Source organism: Schistocerca nitens, chromosome 3 (assembly GCF_023898315.1).
Source record: "Schistocerca nitens isolate TAMUIC-IGC-003100 chromosome 3, iqSchNite1.1, whole genome shotgun sequence".
Lineage (NCBI taxonomy): Eukaryota > Metazoa > Arthropoda > Insecta > Orthoptera > Acrididae > Schistocerca > Schistocerca nitens.
In genome coordinates, this window is record NC_064616.1 from 41,555,824 (window position 1) to 41,561,823 (window position 6,000).

Genomic DNA, 6,000 nt, shown 5'->3' on the forward strand with positions numbered 1-6,000 from the left:
TTCCCAAAACTTGACAGTGAGGAAAAACCTTACAGATCATTGACAATCTTTCACAAACTTCCAACATTTGGTGATGAGGAGAAACCTTACATATTATTTGTAACAATTTTTGCCAATACCCAACATTTGGCAACAAGGTAAAAGTTTACAGATAACTGAATATTTTTTGACAGTTCTCAACACTGACAGTGGGGCAGTGTAAACCCACAGCATTCTCCTCAACAAGGCCAATGAGCAAAGAGAAAAATTACTGGGAAAAATATTCAGAAAACTAGAAAGGAAAATTTTTTTCCTACTTACTTTTGATTGCTTGATTTCTCTTTTTATATTTCTGGCAGCACTGTGTGATTTATTATTACTATGTGTGTTTTACCTTCTAGGTTTGCAAATCTGTTTCCTTTCCAAAAACATTTCTGTGAACTTTTTAAACTATACTGAATATATTTTTCAAACATGGCCCAACCAGAACTCATCCTGCAACCCCTGATCCTATTACTATAACAGAAACACAGGAGCTCATGTTGGCACACTTGACCAGATTTGAAGGAACGAAGAATGATGGTCAAAAGCAAACACTGAAATTTAAGATGCCACCACCACCCTATCTGGCATTCATGGGGAAAGTGAATGAATGAAATCATTTTTATTAGCATATTTTGACTTATTCAGAAATTTTCACCTACTTTTGAACCTGTGACTGTCTTACTCTGACATTGAAGAAATGCTTGCTAAATATTTTGTCTTGCAAGTTCATCTTGTTGCTGCCAGAGTAATTTTTTTTCAGTGTTTAAAGAAGCCAAATCAAAGCTATAAAGAGTTGATTACTCAATTACAGGGCTTGACTCGAGAATGTAAATTTCATTGTGAAAGTAATTGATTTTATAAATATTTTGCAGACTCACTAATTTCTGGTATACTCCCTTTGTCAGAAAAGTTTCAAGATAGTTTTCTTAATTTATGAGTTTGCAATACTGAAAAGGAAGAAATGTTTATGTACCTGGTATGTGTGCATCCTTGAAATGACCTTGGACATGTTTCCGCACAAACTCACTAGGTGGCATGGCTGTGCTTAGCAACACAGTGTTTGGGTTCTTGACACATCAGTTACAGTGAAACAATGGATGCTGACTGTGAGCAAAGAGTGAATGTTAAGTTTTGCGTTAAGCTTGGGGAGACCCCTAGTGAAACATGGCCAATGATTAGACAGACATATGCAGGGTAACTGGTGTGTGTGATATCAGAACAACTTAATTTGAATCGTGATATGTGTCATAAGATTTTACGTGAAGATTTAGGGAAATGCAGACTTGATGCAAAACTTGTCCCTCACACTCCAACAGATGAACATAAAGAGGAAAGACAAAGAATTTCTGCTGAACTACTGGATAGATCCAGTTGTGATACCACATTTCTGTTTAAGATTATTGCTGGGAATGGAAATAGGTGCTACCAGTATGACCTTCACATGAAGCATGAAAGTGCTGAATGGTGGAGTCCTGGATCGCCAGCTTCAAAAAAATGTGAAACAACACCGAGAACAAAGACAAAGTTCAGCACATTCTTTGATACTTGTAGTAAAGGATTGGTTTACACCTGAGTATGTTTCTCCAGGTCAAACCGTGAACCAAACTCTTAACATTGAAGACTTGAAACATTTGTGACAAGGAATTCGACGTTGCTGCCCTGATTTGTGGCATCATAAGGACTGGTTCTTACTGCATGACAATGCAAGACCCCATACTGATTTGTCTGTTAACGAGTATCTGGCCACATATTCTGTAATTGCCATTTCATATCCGCCATATTTGTCCAACCTCTCACCTGGCAATTTCTTTCTTGTTTCGAGTGAAAAGGCGACTTAAAGGAAAGCTTCATAAAGGTATCTCAGACTTTCAACAGGCTGTGACAAATGAGCTTACAAGCATCACAGTTGAAAATTTCCCTGCTTGCTTCAAAGACATCCAGAAACGTTTGCAACTCTATATAGATAGCCAAGGAGCTACTTCAATAGGAGCTAGGATTATTACTTGATAAGTGCAGTTTTCTATGTTTACGAAAACTTGGCCTAGAACTTTGCTGACAAAGGGATATGTATCATGCACTCCCCTGACCATAAGTTAAAGAAGGGCTTGCTTTGTTGGACAAGCTTGTCTCTACAAGACTGACTGACTTCAGTTAGGTGTACAAACGATCACATGTATCTGCTGAGGCAATGCTGTGTTAATCTGCTGACATATTCACTACATGTAAATAGCTGGCATGTCAGGCAACCAGCATGGCCAGACATAGAAAATAGAGGGTGCACTGACTATACAACTGAAACAGACAGTAACCAGATTTAGAAATTACAGTTTTGGCCATTCTATGGTGTAAACCACAAAACTGAGAATTGTTTCTATAGGAATGCACATTGTAATTACTCTAAAAAGACGGTAATACAGCTGAGGTGAGAGAATGAATCAGACACTAAAGCTTAATTACAGCAATGGTTAGTAATAAAGTCAAGTGAAATTCTAAAACTTTTACAAACAAAACATCATGTGAATGTCAACTTTTGATGGGAATAACAAGTAGTTATCTTTAACTGTTAAGAGTGCCAATCAATTTCCAAACTGACACAGTGTTGTTGATTTCAGTTGTTAACCTGCAGGCTAATTGAAAGTTGGAAATGCCAAAGTTAACAGACTTTCAAGGTTTGTCTTTCAGTTACAGCAATCGGGAGATTACTGTAAAAGGAAAATTTTCAGCAGATGTGATGTGTAAACAATTTACAAAAGCTGCGTGTTTAGGTGTAAATTCAAGTAAAGCCATGAATTTACCAGGACAGTATCTCTTCAATGCTGCCCTCAAGGACTCAGCATTCATTTGCTGGGTACAGGCTTGACAACCCTGGTGTTCCTGAGCTCGAGACTGGTAAGTGCTGCCAGACCCCTGTCACCATAAGCTCTGGGTATGCTTCAGTGACAACCATGTGGCACAGCAGTGGAACGTTTTCTCAGGGAATGGGGATCTTGGCGTGACTGCCCAGATTGAGGGGACGGAATAAACCTCTATAGAAAACCCCTCACTCTCAAGGTGTGCTGTGTGCTGATGGGATGCATAGCTGTTGAGGTGCAACAGTCGTTAGCAGGCAACCTCTGGGGATCCTGCTGCACCTCAGTTGTATAAAGCTTACTTAGGCACACGGGGCTCTGTCTGTGTGGACCCTTATTTCCCTAGCTGCTCGTGGGACCGAGACGGAACCCTCGAAATCACCATCTTCTCCTCCCAGCGGGAAGGGTGTACCACCTGTGAGTATTACACTCATTCATCCAAAAAAAAAAATGAGAGGGGCTAGTCCTCCTGATAATAAGAATACTTTGGACTGCAGTACCAAGGCTCATGGATAAAGGGAAAGGAGGGGACATTTGAAAAAGTGTCCCCCTGTTATATCCATAAGGGTTTGGAAGGCCTTGCTGGAACCTTAGTCTATAAAATGACTGCTTAATGGCTCATTGTTGGTTGAAAGTAACAGGTCAAAGTAATTGGAACTTCTTAAGAAATCACAGAAACTGGGTGAATATGATATCATTGTTGAGGCACATCTCTCTCAACTCCAGTAAGGGCATTGTCACATGCTGAGATAATGGACATAGCGCAACTGAAGCAAGAATGGGCATCCCAGGGAATAGTCAATGTGGAGCAACAAATGCGCAGGAATAATGGAGAAACTGAAAAGACTGCCACTTTCATTGTCACATTCAATTCTCCGACACTGCTTGAACATCTTATGGGGGGGTTCCTTTGACTTATTGCCCCGCCTTACATTACAAACCCTATGCAGTGCTATAAAAGCCAGCATTTCGGCCATATCACCATGAGTCGAGTTGTAGAGGTGAAGTGATCTGCCGGGAAGTGCAGAAAAGGTGCACTTGACGCTGGGACTGACTGCCTGTCCACAGCAATCTGCATCAACTGCTCTGGGGTCCATGCAGTCTGGAGCTAAGACAGCCCTGTTTTTGCTGAGTAATGCAAAATACAAGAAATAAAAGTGACCAAGTGGATCCTCTATGCTGAAGCAAAAAAAGGATATAAGGCAAGGAAACCGCTGTCTTTGCCACCTCATATTCTTCCATGTTGCATAAACCTGTTCCCAAGGTGGACGCTGTGACACAAACAATGCCTAGTGTGTCCGTATCCACTACAAGCTCCTGTACTTGCATGTGTACATGCCCCCCCAAAAAAAAGAAGAAGAAGAAGAAGAAGAAGAAGAAGAAGAAGAAGAAGAAGAAGAAGAAGAAGAAGAAAGAAAAGTAAGGAAGTAAGGACAAAGCAGTGAGGCAGCTGCACCAGGAAGGACCAACAATAGTTTCTCAGTGAGGATCCAGAAGGCACACAAAAAGCGGAGCGCCTCTCAATGACTCCTTCTCCCATTATTCTCGAAGGGACAGGTTGCTGGCAAAGGATTCCACTGTTGAGGTCAAAAGCTGTCTCGGGTTCCCTCAGACGTCATTCTGGCACATGAGACTGATGAGAAGGACATCATGGAGTTTGATGCCTTGGACCCAGACAGTCCCTCCACTCCCACTCACTCTAAAAGTGCTTCATCTCCTCAGTGCAAAGATAGGTGTAAATTAAAATTGCACCATTGACATGGATTCCATATTACAGTGGAACTTGAATGGGCTCAGGACTCATGTGGAGGAACTGAAACTCTTAGCAAAGGCATGCCTCTTGTGCTTTTGTCTACAAGAAACACATTTTAAACATACAGATGTCCCTGTGCTACGGGGCTATACACTATACCGCAAGGATGACCTATCAGGGGAAAGGGCCAAGGGGGGGAGAGGCGGGGGGGGGGGGGGGTAGTATTTTTCACGAATGCGCACAACTCCTCTGCTCTCCCCCTGGCTACTGACATGCAAGCAGCTGCAGTTCAAATTCATGTGTGTCTAAGGATTACTGTTTGCTCACTGTATTTACCCCCACAAGATGCAATAGACTCTGAGGCTCTCACAAATCTTATCGCACAACTCCCACGATCATTCTTCCTCCTGGGATACTTCAATGCCCATCATGTCCTGTGGGGCTCGACCTCTACTTGCACTCGGGGCCGGGTGTTGCAGAGCCTCATGACATCTCATGAGCTGTGCATACTCAACACGGGTACTCGCACACACTTCTATACTGCTACTAGATCATTCTCAACCATCGACCTCTCTTTCTGTTCTCCCGTCCCCGCCAACTCTGTTCAGTGGGAGGTCATTGATGACCTTCATTCCAGTTACTGCTTCCCAATCCGCCTTCACCTACTGGATGGATCACTACGTGAAGATAAGCCACCAAAATGGTTCGATGAACCCTCTGCCAGGCACTTAAGTGTGAATTGCAGAGTAACCATGTAGATGTAGAAAATGGATGTCAGTACCTTGGTGGACAGATGACTGCAGTTCAGCAATCCAGGAAAGGCGTGGGACTCTCCAACATTTTAAATGCCGACCAACAGCAAGTAACCTTATGGCCTTTCGAGTCGTCAGGTAACCTTAGGGCCTTTAGAGTCGTGAGGGCCAAGGCTCAATGCGTCATTAGGGAGAGTAAGAAAAGGTCATGGTAAGCATTCCTGGAGACTCCATCAATCGTTCCACTACTTCTACAAGAGTATGGGAAGTCATCTGGAAGATTTATGGTAAACACAGTCGTTTACCGACAGCATTAGTGCTGAAATGGGTGCCTCCAAACAATGTCAAGAGACATTGCTCAGATTCTGGATGAGCATTTTGCACAACCTACTTCCAATGCAAGCCAGGATCCGGCATTTCGTTGCCACCATGCAACTGTAGAGAGGGAAAAGTTGGATTTCAGGCCCAACGGTTCTGAGGCCTACAACCCCTTTTTCTCCATGTTGCAGCTTTTTGCACCCAGTCACGACCAAACCCATTACTGCATGCTTCAACGTTTGCCAGCAGTATCAAAGGAAATCCTCCTCGAATGTTTTAATCTAATATGGCAGACGGGGAACTT